The sequence below is a fragment of the Lonchura striata genome, chromosome 2, assembly GCF_050655825.1.
Source record: "Lonchura striata isolate lonStrDom1 chromosome 2, ASM5065582v1, whole genome shotgun sequence".
Taxonomy (NCBI): Eukaryota; Metazoa; Chordata; class Aves; order Passeriformes; family Estrildidae; genus Lonchura; species Lonchura striata.
This window is the reverse complement of record NC_140704.1, coordinates 112,575,813-112,593,758: the sequence shown is the minus strand read 5'-3', so window position 1 is coordinate 112,593,758 and position 17,946 is coordinate 112,575,813. Positions and strand designations below refer to the sequence as shown.

At 36.2% G+C, this 17,946-nt stretch overlaps 2 long non-coding RNA genes across 2 annotated transcripts in view; one reads left to right on the top strand and one right to left on the bottom strand.

The window, feature by feature from the left end:
- LOC110468138 (uncharacterized) overlaps nucleotides 1–17,731 on the bottom strand; it is a 55,702-nt gene extending 37,971 nt beyond the window's left edge. Inside the window, exons 1-3 of the long non-coding RNA XR_002465034.4 lie at nucleotides 14,743–17,731; nucleotides 10,515–10,567; nucleotides 1,301–1,397 (exon numbers count right to left, since the gene is read on the bottom strand). This is a non-coding gene — a long non-coding RNA (uncharacterized LOC110468138). The remainder of the gene's footprint in view (nucleotides 1–1,300; nucleotides 1,398–10,514; nucleotides 10,568–14,742) is intronic.
- Nucleotides 4,818–17,946, top strand: part of LOC146768373 (uncharacterized) — a 53,743-nt gene continuing 40,614 nt past the window's right edge. Inside the window, exon 1 of the long non-coding RNA XR_014952885.1 lies at nucleotides 4,818–7,615. This is a non-coding gene — a long non-coding RNA (uncharacterized LOC146768373). The remainder of the gene's footprint in view (nucleotides 7,616–17,946) is intronic.

The following is a 17,946-nucleotide window of genomic DNA, read 5'->3' as shown; positions in this document are numbered from 1 at the left end:
ATTTCTTCCTCTCCTTTGTCAGCCTGTTAACGGAAGTATGACAATACATTCACTTTGAAAAATCAAACGCAAATGGATTACTTTCAGCTCAAAGTATAACTCCAGTTCCTAGCTCTTGTGATATAAAGCGGAAATTTCCAGACTGATGTTTCTACAGGACAGGAAGAATACCTTAAACAAAAAGTAATCCTAAAAGTAAATCAGTCTCAAGAAGCAGGTCTCAAGAAACAATGGTCTGAGCAGTTACTATGATTTGAAACTCTGATGAATGAGAGAAGAAGCAGAACAGAAACCCAAAATTCTCTCTTTTTTTTCTGGAAAAAAAATGTAGCAAAAAAGGAAATGTGACAAGGTGGACAAATGAATGGAGTCTAACATCTTGTTCATCTAAATGTCTAGAAAATTTCAATCACAACCATATTCAGGATGTGTGCCTCTCTCCCAAAGCAGCTAATTTTTCCAGTAAAACAAGCATGTAGAAATCATCAGCGGGACAATTTTATACCTTCATACAAGAACACCATAGTGAGGCCTTTGCACAAATTGCTCTGAAAAATATTAGTCAAGAGAGAAGAATGATGACTGCTTAAGAGTAATAGTTTTGATGTACCATCTGGAAAAGGAAATTTTGAGAAAAGGAGGAAAAGGACCATGAAAACTATTCTTGTCACAACAGTTTAAATACAAACTCAATTCTTTCAGGAAGTATATTCACATTTAAGTTCCATGAGGCTGATTTCTATTCCCAGAAATATTTCCTTTACCCCTAAGACACCTTATATGAATCAAGGACAAAAGACTTTTTTTACAAGTGAAAATTAGAGGAACAACTTCTACAGCAACATCAGCAAGAAACTTAAATGCACATTCAAAGAACAAGTGAAAACCCTAATTGTGAAACTCATGAAGTGACAACTTTGAGATGTAGATCAATCAAAGGCAGGATTGATACAAGGGCAGTTATAGATTCCTCCATCTTCATTCACTGGACAATATGTATATACTGCATTTTGCTGCTGTTGTTTCTAAGCCAAGGACTATTATGATTGGCAGAAGCTACACTGTGTCAGCTGAAATGGAGTCTTTATCTGCAGGTAGAAACTGCATCATGTTTCTCTTAGCAGAAATCTCTCCATGCATATCTGACAGGTTATTCTGCAACCATATCCTTAAAAATTAAAAAAAAAAAAAAAAAAATTAATGTTTCTTACTGAGACAGCCACACTCTATTTTCTGGAATATATATAAGAGTTATTAGAATGCTAGTAATTTTTTTCCTATTAGGAGGATCTCAAAATACCTTGGCGTAGATTGATCCTTCACTGATTTCTTCTGACTTGTCAGGAAGGCCAAGTGTATTTCCTGTCACTGGTAGCTGATGTAGGATGCCACTGTAGCTGAAGGAAGAATTACAAGAAATTCAGACCAGCTTTCTAAAACTGCATACAGCAAACACACCCAGGTTATATGTTTAACCCTGTAACTCAAAATAGCAAGCAGGCAGTGAGAGATTAAATAAGATTAAGGGATGGCAGCATTAGCTAACCTATTGCTGTTGGTGGGAGGTGAGAGGCAGGGGAATCTGCTGTAGCAGCCAAACACATCTCCAGTGTCGTCTGCTAGGTATGCAGATATTTCAGATTACAAGGTGGAGAGAGGTGTTCTATATCAGGGTCCTCTTATAGAGGTATATGTTTTGTGGAGGAACGACTGCTGAAAAAAGGACCATGGACAAATATGCAAATAGGTACTCCTTCTATTTCTCCTCTCTGATTTCTTCTCTTGTGATACCTGGGAGTCATCACCAAGTTCTGTATTTTCATATGGCAAAATCATAAGCAGTGTCAGCTTGGCTTGATGTTAATGGACCACTTACTGTGAGCATCACAGGTAGCTGTAAGGAGTATGTATTTTTACTCATTATTTGAATCTAACCTAGACTTCATAGTGCCATAGTGATAATATTCTATGAAATTTTAATAAGTTATAATGTGTAAGCAAAATTTATGAAGTGTGAATATGGGATTTTTTTTTGTAACATTCGTATTTTCCATCCTACAGTAAATAAATGGCTATTCATTTGGAAGTGTCAGAGATAAGTAACAGGAGGTATTTATTTAAGCATCTCCTCATTTTGCACATGTGCAGACCAATGATTGCTATTTAGTATTTATAAGCCTAGGGATCTCTTACCGTGTTAATGCAGATGTAGTTCCCATAAATTTGTATCTTTAATACTCAGAACATTTGTATGTTTTGGTGAACACAGTGGTAATGTAATGTGGAAGACAGTACAGTCCCATTGCTTTATCCTTGACTAAGTGCTTTCAGCAAACCATCCCTCTTCCTCTGTGGTTGGTAGTCTTTCACAGTGGTCCCTGGAAGAAAGGTGCCACACATCATCTGTGTATTTCTCATTGTTCTGAGAATATTCTCAGAGGTCTTACCCACATCTTTAGAGCAGCTGGTTGAAAACTGTGCTTCCCTTTTATCAGACCTTCACTCCTTTATATAACATGTGATAGGAGAGGATAATTAGCACATAGGATATAACACTGTCCAAAGATTAGAGTTTGTGACTTCTAGTTTTACTTCGGGTCCAGGGATTATCTCGGTAATTTACACATAGATATCTGTTTGCACTTCACAGGGACTCTCAAAAGCTGTAATGGTTCTGGCTGCTACTTGGCTGTCCTGTAAAGACATGCATAAGGAAATATTTTTTCACATTGAAAATATGTGAAGGTTGTTCCCTTTCTGTCCTGAGAGTGGTGCATGTCATTCTGAAAGAAGAACGACAGAAGGTGAAAATCTAAGTTTGCTTTTTATTTCATGTAAAGTGAATTCCATGAATGTTGTCCTTGCAATCTCCCAAGAGTGTCTCTAAGCATTCAGACTCCTCTTTAAAGGTGGATAATGTTGCCAAGGAACTTTGATATTGTTGATGAATGATTCTACATAAGGATGAATAATTGATTTATTGTCTGCAGTGTGAGATTGAAATTTGTAAGAATGGAGTATCTATGGACTTTTATAGACTGTTATTTGTATCCATAGTTTTCTGCTGGCCACTTCTAAAAGAGAACAGCTGATGATATGGAGGGAAAAGGAAAGATAATGTAACTTGGAAATTCTTAAGCATTGTGGAGCTGGAAACTGGTGAGACATCATCAGTCACTTGACCTTCAAGTGAGCAATGGAGGTGTTTGTCCAATAAAATAAAAGCTCTTTGGAAGAGCTCCAGAAGGAAGATGAGTGGGTCAATTTACTGCTTGGCTCCTGTCTGTCTCTGCTATGTTTCTTCATTCTCCACAGCTCCTAATGACACTAGCCAGGCTCAGACAGAGAAAAGAGTCTCTCTTTCTTGTCTGAAATTGCATATCTAATTCAATGTTATCCCATTAGATCTGAATTCTGCCTTAGTGATGGCCATTTTATAATCCTTTAATCAAAAATGAGAAAAACCCCACAGTAAGCACACAGTTATTTCCATTGAGCCAGAAAGTGATAGATATTACCATCATTTATCATTGTGGTTATGTCTCATTAAGAAAGTTTTATGTTTTTACACTTTTCTTTCTCTTTCCTTTTTATTCTATATTGGTGCATGAAGAGAGGTAAAGGGGCACTTTTTAAAAAAATACATAGTTTGTAGGCAATTTGAATCTTACCTAATTAGTACAAATATTTTCCTGCACAAAATAGGATTTAAAGTATGAAAGATAACCAAAATGAATTGCAAGTGCTTCTGAAATTGGACTGTTTACAATCAATGGTGTAATCCACACATTGTAGTTTACACAATTCAGGTAAGTGTTTGCAAGATATTAATTGGGACTTATTTGAAAACATTGACTTAAATATTTAAGACATTTACAATATTTTGGAAAATCGTTGTTTTTTAACTCCCTCTAGTAACTAAGCACCTTGAACCACTTGCTCATCATCCTCCTGTAGGGAGGAGAATTGATCAGTAGTCTGAGATAAAAAGTCTAAACATTGAAACAAAGCAAAATATAAAATTACACTAATAATAGTAATTATAGTACCTATAATAATAATACTAACTGTAAAGAAAAGGAGTAAGAGACAGTAATTAAACCAAAGAAAATAAAATTGATACACAATATAATTGGTCACTGCCTACTGATCAATGGCCAGCCTGTCCCCCAGTAGAAATTGGCATCTCTCAACCAAGCTGCCCCAGGCTGTATACTGGCCACAACATTCTGTAGTATGGAATATCCTTTTGGCCACTTCAGGTCAGCTGTCCTTGCCACGGTCCCTCACAGCTTCTTATCCAACTCTTCCCTAGCAGAGTCTGGATAGCTGAAAAGCCCTGGACTTAGAGTTAGCAACTGCAAAAACATCAGTCTGTTATAAATATTCTTCTCATACTGAATCCAAAACACAGCACTGTACCAGCTATGAAGAAGAAAATTAACTCTGTACCACAGGAGACCAGAAAGTACACCAAGGAATTTTATGAGCCAAAAGCAATTGACAAACAGAAATATGGATGACATCCATTAAATCAGTTATTATCACTCATACACACCTAATAAGAGTAATGATAATATGATGTTTTCAAGTGTATTCATGTGTTGGAAGCAGATTCTTCTGTCTTTAACCTTTTCTTCAATACAGTTGTCTTTAGTAATGAGATCATTGGAAGGAGATAAAAACACTTCTCTGCTTTTAAGAGGAATATAAGGAAAAGATCTTTGGAGAATGTATTTCCCAAGAGTAGAACATAAAAATATAGACAAGGGAAGGATCCTGAACCAACTTCCATTATTTCATAGCTAAGTGAATGTACCTTACTTTAAAAAAAATGGAAATATAGAATGGAACATCAGTAATAACTGTCTTTACAAATTCCTCTTCTGACCACTAAAACACTTCAGTGTACATTCTGAGTTCATAAACACTTTTCCCATAGGTTATTTTTGGTGTGGTTGGTTCCACAGAGGAACCACAGAACATGCATGCCTGTTCTGGAAATGCCTTGTAGACATATCTGTCCAGAAAAAGTATCCTTGCCATCTAGAATGCTGGGAAGTGTCCTTCATTCTCATAAAACTAATTTCCCAACAAGCTAATTACTGGAGTAAGAATTTCTCAAGACAGTTATTACATCAATGCACATGTGGGAATAAGAGTTTTGTTGGAGAAAGGGCAGGATAAAGACAAAATAAAGCTGAAGCATGCAATTAAAACAAAATTTCTTTCATCTATGGATTATTCTTACTTTTTCTTGATGTTGCACCACATCAGGTGCTAACCAATGCTACAAAAATACTACATTTTCCTGGTCTCCTACTAAGATTAGATATTCCTAGTTTCAAAAAGGTGAAATGAAACTGAGTAAAGTACTGCATTTCAGTTGCAGCTCTCCAATAATATCTATCAGATGTACAGCTTGTCCAGCCTAAAGGTTCTGTAGTGTGATTTATACACATGCTAAAATACTGAGCAAGCTTAACAGGTATGCTCTGGTTACCTTGCAGCACAACAGAAGCCATTATGCTAGTATTATGCAAGTATTAACTTGCTTACTCTGTAGTTTTGCATTACCCTTTCTAAATACTTTGCATTATCAGATCAGGGTAGATGTAAATGTAATTGAAAATGGGGAGCTGAGTAGCTGCTACTACCTAATGGGTCAGTGAAGTGTGCAGACAGAGTTCTTGCATTTCTGACTGCAAAAGTAGGTGGAGATAAAGGTTTTGACATCCTACAGAGCATGCACATTGGCTCTGCTGAGCAGGTATGAGCTCTGTCTCTTGTTCTTCAGCATCCCTGGTATATCAGCATGCTTTATTTCAGGACCACAAAGAGCATGACCCCTGCTGGGAAAAGTCAGTATCCATGTTTCTCTGCAGAAACACCCATGTGCCATATGCCAGGGGCTCAGGGGGGCCAGCCTCAACCAATTGGTTCTATGCCTCTGGCTGGCTGGACTGTTAAATTCCTAGCAATCATAGAGGAAAGCAGTGAATTGGTAGCAATATTGTGGGCAGAGCAAAGCCACAGGACACTAAGCAAAAACTGTGTTCATTTCTAGTCTATAATTTATCTTGCTTATTTCCATGTGATATCAAAGGTGGTATCCAGATAGTTTTAATAGATAATTAAGGAAATGGCTTAAGTGTACCAGAACCTGATGTATTGTCAAGCAAATTGCCTTACTAGTCATTATTTTTGCATCCGTTGCTATCTTCTTCCATGCAATGCTGGAACATTTATTTCCACTGAGAAATGCAATTTTACTATAATCAAAATAATGTACTTGTCCACTTTGGTGCTCAAAGCAATTGGGAAGAAAGCAGAAAACTTCATTATTTCCTTGATTCATTTGAATAAAATCAAAAAGAATTATTTTAATGAAGTGGAAATATGCTTTCTGACTTGGATTTTGCTTTGAATATTGTAGGGAAATGTGTGGCTTAAGTAGGTATGCTGGATCGCATGTTAAGTGCATTACCATATTTTACATAAGGATATAGAGAGCTGCTTGAAAAACTTGACAGGACAATTTTCTAATGCTTCACACAGCAATATCAAAATGCTTCACAAAGTCGTGTTGATCCACCAAGAATCCTTTTCAGAAAATTTACAATGATGTTGTAATGTTTCATTTTTATATATCTCCATTGAGCCATTTGACAGTCTTAATTTACAAATCGTGCATCTGATTCTTATTGTTTTTGTATCCCTAAAAATAAGTAGCATTTCTTAAACTGTGTTAAAAGTAAAACATCCAAAGTGAGTGAACATTTTGTTTAGTTATGAGTTTTTTTCAGGTTCTGTTCAGAATAAAAAAAAAAAACATTCATATTAGCACATTTTTAATATATTTTTATCCTTTTTCTGTGTCACTGAATAAAAATAATGGATAATATTGAAATTAAAATAATTCATCATTGCCAAATTAAGGGTTTTAATAAAAATAAATGTCCCATTTCAGTTTTCAGAAAATCTTTCTATTTGCAAGAAGATTTTTGTTTTGGTCTTTTATGGGTTTGCTTTTTAATCTGTGATCATAACATCTTCTTTAGTTTCTATGTCCATATTTTCTGTGAAAAGAGAATTCAATTTTTTGACCAGCACAGTAACCGCTGGTAGTATCTGCTGGACATACGCTTTGCAGATACATAAAAATAGCATTTTTCATTTGTTACCATTTTATTGTTTTGTCCCAAATAACATGTTGCCATGTCAACATCCTGTCAGGTCCAATGGCTACAACTGGGTGCAGCATAACACTGCAATACATGAGGACAAGGTGTAGAGGAAGCGATTAAAATCTGTGTTATTCTGTTTTGAGGCAGCTACCCACACACTGTTATTTCTGGTAACAAATGTCAGAAGCGCTTACCACCCAGCCAGCTCAGAGATTCGTGGGTGCTCCTTGTTCTCTGTGACTGAAACTAATCTGAGATCATTGTCTGTTTTCACAGTCCTCCTTTCATTTCAGAGGGACAACAACAAATGCCTACATTCAGTGTGTGCCTCCTTGTCCGGAGTGCAGGTGGTGAGCCCAGGCTGTGCTGGGGGAGCTGCCTGTATGCCCTCCCAAGAGGAACTCTGCCGGAGCAGCACAAAGCACCTTGTGAGTGGCTTGGGGAGAAATCTTGCTAGAATAACTTCAAGCAGTGCTTGCCTTCCTTAATTTTGTATAGAAAGGTCACCTTTCCTCAAATACCTTTCCTAGCACTGAAAACTAAAGCAAACTTGCTTTGCAATTTAACACATTCTAACCTCTCAAACCACTGTTAAAGTCACAAATTTTCTGCATTCTCTGATCTGGCCTGCAATATTTTCCATGGTTTGTCTTGCTTTTGGGGTGAATTTAAATAATTGCCTAGTCAGAGTAACCTATTTTAATCATGTATCAGTATGATTTTGGCCCATATAATGCATTCAAAGGAAAAGAGCTCCCTTGTCCTTAGCTCCTAGGAAACCTTTTCTGGTAATTCATATTGACAGCAGTGAGTTGTGACATTTATCGGTGAGGTGAAGCTGACCAGCTGCAGGGCTCCTGACTGATTTACTCAGTCAACAAGCTGCTCATGATTCCAGCCAAGTATTGACTTTTCTTTCCCTTCCCTCCCCTCTAGTTAGAAAGAAAATACAGAGGCACTTTTTATCACTATTTTTTTTTTACCAGTCATATTGAAAGCTAAAATATGAAACACCTACTATATCTTCCCTATAAAATTTAATTTCTTAATGCAAAAGGATTTAAATATGTTTCAAGGAAAGAAAATTAGCATTGAATCTAAAGAAGTTGAAATATAAAATAGACGAGCAGATTTGATCTAACATTATTGGAATCACTTACTTCAATAGCAATGAGCTTCAGTCTCATAAACAACCTGCCTGCAATCCGATGACCTTTGTGATGAAAAAGATAAAAATTCAAACATAGCTCATTTTCACTCTTCAAGTTCAAGAGCAAAAGCAAAATGCTCTGCAAGTATTCTAGGATTTTGTATTTTATGGCTTAGATACCAATAGAAGTCAAGGATAAAGAATTTTCTGTATTTCACTTTTCAAGTCCCTTCTTTTTGGACTAACATGTCTGAGCCACAATCGAACTTAAGGAAAGCATGAGTATTTCTAGAACTGACATTTTCAAGCACCAGTGAATTACTGAATCACTCATTCTTGGCACTGATACATTATATCCATAATTGTTCTGCTTGAGGAGGTGACATTTCCAGAAATGGCAGTTCAGCGTGACAAAGGACACAACGCTGCTGGGAAGATAAGTGAAAGGTGACAAGACCATGCAGCTGCCAAGGAGCAAGAGTTCTTCAGTACCTCAGCACTAGATGTAACCAAGTTCAAATGTAGTCTTGATGGACATTCAAGTAAACCTGCATTGCTAATGCTCTCATCTGATTTCTGTGATATAGACTGTATGGAATTAACACAAAGGCATTACTGAAGCCTTTACACCTGATGAAAGGCATCCAGAGTGACTGCTGAGAACAGCATAGGGAACACGTGGGTAAAACAGGTGAGAAAAAGGGGATGGCACAGTGGCTCAGAAAAGAACAGTCAGAAAGGGGCTGCTGGTGGATCAGGAAAAAAAGTTGTCACCATTATGACAAGAAATGTGAGACAAATCAAGTGGCCACTGGAACAAATGCGCTCACTTTGTGGTGACTGAAATTGAAATATAATTTACTGAAACTTCAATTTTTGTGCTAGAACTATTAAACTAGTTATTGCACTAGGGATCACCACACTCAAAGTAATCCCAAAAGTTAATCCATAGTTATTAAGCACATGCAACTCCATATGTTGCACATACCATCCTGATTGTTATATAAAGCCATAGAAACAAAAAGACCTACACCCAGCCATTCTTTTCTGTGTAAAGACATTATGTATTATGCTCATATATATAATGCAGCTATGTTTAAAGAATGTGTGTATTTCTACAGATGTACTTGGGAAAAGAGCACATTTTCAATCTGTCCTTAGAGCAAGTCCTTTAACAAGAAAATATATTAAGTTGCCTGTTTGAAGTGCTGTGGCTTCTTCAAATGTAACTGTGAAAAACGCCTTTTGTCATTCCTCCCCAGTGCATTATGTTGTGACAAGACAGTCATGTTACATAATGTGATGGGGCTGATACCAAATAGCATGTGAAAGGTTTGATCTCTTCCCCATTTAGTACAACTAGCCAGAGCTGTGAGTGGCTGGACTTTGGAGGGTCTTTTTTCCTCTTTAAAGAGAAGGAACAAAGGAACACTCTGTTTGAAAGTCCTTTCATAAGAGCTGCCATTAGAAATTTTGCTAATATTTTCTTTACATCTATTAGCTGAAAATCATCTTCATCTTTAAAATATGCACATTATTTCTGGCTCCCTGTTTCCACTGTCTTATCAAGAGCATATTTTTATTAGGGCCTATATAACAGGCTTTGAGAAACTTATCATGTAATCCTGTATGGCTTACGGCAACACATAGTGAGGTGCATTCTGCACTGTCAGTGACCTACTGGCTTGACCCATTTACTTCTCAGTGCTGACAGCAGCAGGGAAAAAGGAGGAAGGAGGGCACTGAGAAGTCACTAGGAGAGGGAGGGACCAGCAGGGACGTAGGAGGCTGAAAAGCAGGAGTTCTTTGCATCTACCACCATGTATTTTTGAAACTGTTGCCATTTTAGACTCCCTGAATCTAGTGTGTTGAGAAAGTTTCGTCTTTTCAGAAGTATACCGAGGAATTATTTTCCCTGCTATAGATTATACCACCACAATGTAATCCAAAAACTGTGTAATCCAACTGCTCTTAATAGAGTTATCCCAGAGATAGCCCATCAGAGTAATTGCTGGTGGTTGAATGGCCTCAGAAACCAGGCTAACTGGAGATTTACTGTGTAACAAACAGTTTTTTGCAAAGAAGGGTTTGAAAAATTAAACAAACTAGTCTTTCCATTAAAAACTTCCAACCCCTCTGTCTTTCTGAAAAGTAAACCTTCACTGCATTGTACTGACCTGCCTGAAACTCTTTTCATACTCAGAGGTCAGCAGAAGCAGCTGGGAGAATACTGCAGAAGAAGAAAGAAAAAAGTGGAAATTAAAAAATATAAGGAAATATTAATAAAACTTTACAGTCATATCATATTTATATTTAAAAAGTGCATAAACAATCTTCTTTTGATGAATGAGATTGTACAGTGCAGTGATAGTACTTGCAAACTCTCCCAAGAACTTAACCAACCATAATCCAAACCATGGCAGTGCCTTTGATTACATGTTAATACCATCAGTGACACACATTTTTATTCACAGACTTCAACATGAGCAAATAGCAAACACAGGTTTTAAAAAGTTATCATCAGAGGGAAAATGAAATAACTCCAAACATTCAACTTAATGTCAAATATGTCAGTATGTCAGCTTCCTAACCTGATTGTTTCTAAAATGAGAGATTGTGAACTGACAAGTTAATAGATACATGCTTTCATTATTACACTTTCCACAACTCCAGAAAGTGAGGTCATGTTTACTTTTGTTATCACCAAAACTCATGAGACAGACTAGAGGATGATATCAAGGCCCTAAAATACACTATTGTAGGAAGACTGGAATTATTTTCCTGTATCAATCCAAGATCTCTTCTAGGGCTTTGTCCTGCTCCTGATAATACTCAAGAGTTAATGAATCACAAGACTGTTAAGAGACATCATGGTCTACGTTTCCAAGTGCTTCAGTAAGATAACATTTATAAATTCTAATTGTTCTAGGGAAGGGGTCTTTACAATGCGCTGTTAAAATCCAATTTTATAATTCTTATAGAGATGCCTTTGCCTGAATTAAGATGAAAATAAGACTATATGTTGAAGTCAATAGTATGGGTTTTATTTAACAATTAATGTGAAGTAGAAAGAGATAGAAAGAAATAGAAAAAAAGAGAGCAGAGAAAGAAACAGTGTCAGAGAGTCAGATTAAAAGAAAAAATTCCACCACCCTTGGATCCAGATGGCATCCTGTCAATCCTTTTCTTCTGGTCTTCTCAGTGGCAGGGATCCCAAGGTTGCTCAAAGCTTCTCACCATTTATACATTTAGCAAAGGAAGGAATCAATGCTCCCCAGCTAACACTTCTCTTTTCCTATCATTTAAATGATTCCCTCGCTTCCAATGCTAATCAGTCCCATGCTCAGTCTTCTTCCTCTTTTGAGTTGAGCCTCACATCTTGAGTCAATGGGCTAATTTTCAGCACAGCTGCTGAGCTGCCTTTCCTTGTGGGTATATTCTTCTCCTCTAGTCTTGTTTAATTGTCTTTAAACCTAAGATAATTGGACAATAGTACCACCTTTATCTTATCTCAAGTCAGGTGTCTTAACTCACATCTAAATTCTTGGAATCCAGGAGGAATATTCAGGGAGTGGGTAGGTAGAGGGAGCAGATCAGCAGTTGCTTCTTTGCACTGTTCGCTGCAGTGAGCAAAGTCCTTCTTTGACCTTAACAGCATTTGGGGCAATTAAATCTTTTACACATGTGCTAACAATTCTTGAGATTTTCAACAGTGTAATTGCATAGTGCAATGTCTAATTTATTGCTCATCTGTGATATCCGCACTGTTCTCCTTCAGCAGTCCCGCCTGTACCTCACTCCTACCTCAGTTTACTGATGATTCAAATTATGATGAATGCATATGTCTGCTTTAAAGACAGGCCATCTAAAAAATGTAAGCCTCTACTCTCTTTTAGTATTCTGTCTGGGAATAGTGCATTTAGCTCTCTGGTAAAACCCTTTTCAAAATGTGCTCAACATTATGTAAGTCTTACTCCCAGACTGAAGACTAGGAGCCAGTACTAGTCCTGTCTCCATGGCTTTCCAAGTGTTTTGAGGATTTAGTCTATTTGTTAAGTCTATAAGGATCCATTCATTATCCAAGTAGTATAAAGTAGCTTAACAGTGAAATCAAACTGCGAATTAATGGTAATCATGACATATAAGCATTGTCTACATAGCCTAGAGACAGAGAGAACGCAGGTTTATAAATTGTGTTTGTTAAGTATGTAAATGTTGTAAAATCATGCATATTCTCTGTGTGTATCAGATCATTCAGTAAATAGAAAAATTTCCCATTTGGACAGTGACAAATGAAAAGCTGCATCTAGTGAAGAGAAACTGGAAAGGACCAAAATTCTTTGTAAATTCAAATGATCTGGAGGTTCAAACAGCCTTGAGTTTCCCTAATGTCTTTGGCTGAAGATTAACTAATGGTCAAATGTGTACCTATTTGGAAGCTGTGTATTTATTCAGAATATTAACTGAGTCTTAAGACAGGAAGAATAAAGAGTGACTTCATTCAAAAATAATAAACCTCAGCTGTTCAATATTAATATCACTTAACAAAATTAGAATTATAGAGCAGAGCCTTGACTGATTGTGAAGTGAATGAATTACATGGCCAAAACGGAGTTCCAAAGCAGGACGCTGGAGAGGATTACTGAGTTAAAGTGTAAATATTGCAAAGAGAAACAATTACATGGTAGTGTCTCCCAGAAATTATAATTTATGGCTTTGATTCAATTAAAATAATTTCAGAGCATTCTAAAAGCAAAGAAGAGTACTCAAAGCCAGTAAAGCTATGAAAATTGGCTTCACAGATGTCTGGTTTTTTCTGTAAGAAAGGAGCATATCTACAGAAAACTTTCAAAATATCCTCCTGACAAGTCAAAATTTGAAGTTGATAACAAGGTGAAGTTGTTAGTTTGTTCCAGGAGGAGGGCTTGGTAAAACAATCACTCATTAAAACCATTTTTTTCTTAGAGACTCAAATAATACGTTCTTCTGCAGAAAACACATTTTGAAGCTGTGCTTTCTAGGGATAGAGTCATCCGTGGCTTCCTGCCCAATATATCACATTTAAGATACTGAACACCAGATTCTGGCCACATTTTTACACCGATAACAAAGTAAATAAAGATGAGGCCTCTGAGATTGCAACCTATTTTGGAGACGTAACAAATACTTTGCTGAAAATTTTGCTGAGGTAAATTTACATCATAATAGGATTTCTACTCTCCCTCTCTTCCCAGTTTGTTACATTTATTTTTGCTTACCTTCCCCATCTATAAGAGATTTGCACTTGACTTACCATGTTAGCTTTTGTTATTGTTCTTTGGGACTTTCCAGGATGGTTATCAGTAACCAAAGGCAAACTACAATTGCCAGGTTTGTACCATCAATGCTTAAACATTCAGGTTGAATAAAGAAAAGATTCTTATGTCTGTAAGTGTATTGTTCACATTGCTATAGAAGACATCCCACATATGATACTTATCTGCCACGATGCCAGAAGAGCACTGTGTCATTCAGCTGCTCACACCTCACTTTAACTATTGAATCAGGTGCAAGGCAGGTTGCCATTTATAGTGTTTAATATGTTTCCTGTAAATGTGCAGGAAATATTTGTTTGAAGTTCTGAAGGAAGTAGTACTGATGTTCACAGAGATACAACAAACTACTTGATGAAAGAAATCATTTTCAAGAAAGAGTCCTATGGGAGAAACAGAGCCTGTTTATTTACACAAAGATCAAAGCAACTTTCATATGAATTTATGCTAAATATTTAGTACTTGAATGACTAGTAAAGAACCCTCTAAACTTCTAAAGGAAAGAATAAAAATGGGAGATAAATCCTGATATATAAATATATACATAGGCTCTCTGTTGGCAAAATCTGTTCTTATTATTTGCATTACAGTACTGTCTAGGGTCCAGCTTGAGATCAGACCTACTCTATCATACTGTATGTAAAGACTTAGCAAAATACAGTCTTTTTTCTGACAAGCTTACCATGAAAACAGGCGAAGTTCAGGAAGGAGGACAAGTTCTGATTAAATTTCTGTGAATTTCCCTTATAACTTCAAAAATATGTGCATCAAATTAAATTAAATGAAATTGTCATTAAATTACTCCAAGCAATGGAAATTGATTAATGTGCATGTCAGTAAAACCAAATACAAAGATCCCATATACTAACTGCTCCTTAGGTTTTCTATCTATATACTATTTTCTTCAGCATCCAAATCAAGTTTAATTACAAAAATCAAAACCAGAGTTGAGTTTTCTTTACACAGCTACAGAGGATATTCAGACACAGACTTCTCAAGCACAAAAATTGGATGAAAAATGAGTACTGCAGGAATAGACACCCATCCACCAAAGAAAACCATCTCTATGGGTTGCCAGGAGCCTCAGCCTTACCCAAAATAGCTGTCTCTAGCTGGCAGAAATCTGTCTCCCTCCTTAAAGGTGAATCCTGAGGTTTCAGGAGGAGCTGTGCCAAAACTGATTAATATATCTGAGTGCCAAAATTTCTGCAGCTAGGGAGGGAGCAGGCTACAAAATAGGTCAGTGACATATATTTCTCAGTTTACCACCTTCTTTCCAATCTCTAGTTGCAGATCCCTAACCCTGCAAGACCTTCCTCTAGAAATCAGCACAGTACTAACGCACATCTGTGACTCTGGGACCATGGTTAATCTGGAGCTAGGCTAAATTCACACTTCCTCAAATCAGAAAAGGTTTGTCCTCCTATGTGTAATGCACTACTTTCCACTGTATGGTCCTGAATAGTCCTCATTTCTGCCATACTTTTCCTAATGGCACATTAAGTAGGCTGTCACATGTGCTTTGTTCTCTCTCTTTTTCTTACTACAACCAATATAAAATAATTATATATAAAGAGTAGGAAGTGCAGGGTTCTTGGCTGAAAGGAGTAAATAAAGTAAAAAATTTACAACAACCTGTAACAGACATTTATGAAAAAATATTTTTTGTTTTCTATTCCTTCACATATTCAAAGTAGATACTCCAAGTTACAGTCACTGGTACGGTGTTCATTAGTCTTTCTCCTCAAAGAGGAATTCTGGCTTTTAAGCTTAAATTGTGAAGATTTTTCTCTCAGTGTGAAGGTTTATAATAAACACGCTATAATACAAATTAGACTGCCTCAAACAACAACAACAACAAAAAAGGACCATTCCTTAAATTCCTAAAAATAGGAAAACAGTAAAAAATTAAAACAAAATCTACTGTGTAGTAAACAAAATCTACTGCCTTGTGGACAATTTCAGACACTGAACTATACTGAGCTCAGGAGAATTGACTCCCTTCTTTTCAGTCCCTAATGGAGGTCATGTGTTCCTTGGTTCTTGCAGCTACAGATTTGTGAAGTGTCTGCATCATTCTCTGTGAGACCTCAGATGGACTCCTTTGCCTGTCATGGCACAGATGGTCCCTGTTGGTTACTTGACTGCTTAAGTCTAAAAATGTCTGGGCCCTAAAGTTCTAGTCTGGCCTCCTTGCCATAGGCAGAAACACAAAGAATTTTCCATACCTTCCCATGAGAGCTCAGATTCATTGATGCTATTTTCAGAAAGATTTCCTTGAAATCAATCTATTTTTCCTCTTTTCAATTTTGTCTTTTTTTTTTTTTTTTTTTGTTGGATAACACTGCACTTTCTGTAACCTAGTGTAAAGTTTTTTTTTTAATCAGAAATCCAGTTGCAAATATTAGAGCTGCTTAGAACCTTTCAAAATTTATCCTTTTTTTGCTTTTTTAATAGCAGTTTATTGGTACCAAAATGCTTCACAAAATTTTATAGAGTTCAACATCAGTTTTGATGGCATATTTTTTGAGGTCATGGATGAGATCTGTGGCAACCCTAAAAAGACATATATAGACAGAAAGAAATATGAGAAAATTAATTTTTCACTACACAAATGCATGTACTTTTTTGGAAGAATATTTATTATTATTCATGTTTTAAACCCAAATTACAATAAAACCTTTAACTGATACAATAAAACCATATTTTCAGTTCTCAGTCAACCATTATATGTGTGTGTTAGAACAATGTAATTATGTCTTCAATTTGTTTTTCATCAGAAATACATACCTAACAGGATATTAATGGTCTGTCTCCTCTGGGTTTAAAACAATTCAATATTTTCATTAATGATCTAAAAGGAACAGAGAGCAGGCTTATTAAGTTAACAGATACCATTTCCTTGAAGGGACCAAAACAATGTTAGAGGGCAAGGACAGAATTCAAGATGATCTTAAAAAATCAGAGATATGGACAGAATATATTACAAGATTTAGTAGGGGTAAAAGCAAGATCCCATACTTAGTCATGGTTAATTCGCTACATAAATATAGGATGAGGAATAACACTCTATAGATAGTTCTATGAAAAAATAAATGAATGATGGTAAAGGATCACAAAGTGAACATGAGTCAACAGTGTCATGCTGTTGTGAAAAAGGCAAATGCCTCAGAATCTATACAGCCGGATGTATAAGAAAGACTGTGACTGGAAGGAAATGTGAAGTAATCCTTCTGCTTTGTTCAATGTTTTATTCAATGCTATGACCTTAGACAGAATATTGTGTCTAGTCCTGGGCAGTATACTTCAATAAACTCATAGATCAATGCAGAGAGTCAAGCAAAAAAAAAAAAATGGCCTATGGACAAAGACTAAAGGAAATGAGTAGTTTAATTCAGAGTAGAGAAGACCAAAGAATGGTATTTGCTTTAAATAACAGTTAAACAAACAAAAGGGATGAGACAATTTCTTAAAATTCTTTTCTTGTCCTGGGATTTCATGATTACTGGCTGCTAAAGTCTTGTGGACTATAGTCAGACACCAGCCAGAAACAGAGGCATCTTTAAATTTCTCAAATTCTTGTTATAGGAAGTTGGAGAGAGAAAAGAGAGTAGCTGAGTCAGAAAAATACATCATCATTAAGTAGCAACAAAGACTCTGTGTAATTCACTGGGTAAGAACTTAAAGTCCACTTGTACCATGCCATCTATAACTTATTTCCACTCCAAAATTCATAGAATTAATTATAGAATGGTTTGGGCTGGAAAGAACCTTAAAGACCATTGTGTTCCACCTCCCTGCCATGGACAGGGATACCTTTCACTAGACCAAGTTGCTTAGACTTCCATACAACCAGGCCTTGAACACATCAAGAAATGGGACATCCACCACTTCCCCATCATTGCAAAAATGTATTGCAATTTTTAATGATAATTTTGCAATCAAAATAAAAGTAATTCAAGGTGTAGCTTCTATTCAAGTAAAATAGTCAAAGAGATATATTAGATAGTATAGGAATTTAAATTTCTGTGTCTGTAAAATAATTACTTGGGGTATTTTTGGTAAGCATAAAATCAAAGGTAAATATTAGACCCTCTAAAAAAAAGTCTTGAGTGATCATCTGTACTTCTTAACACAGAATCCTTAAATCAGCTCTTTATTATACTCCCCAAATGGAAAAAGTGAATTGGTGAGGGAGTTTCAGAATTAAGCACTGGGAAATGTGGTGATAAAAATCACTGCGAATTGTACAGTTTATACAATATAGGTCCTAAATACAGTTAATTTTTACTTCTAC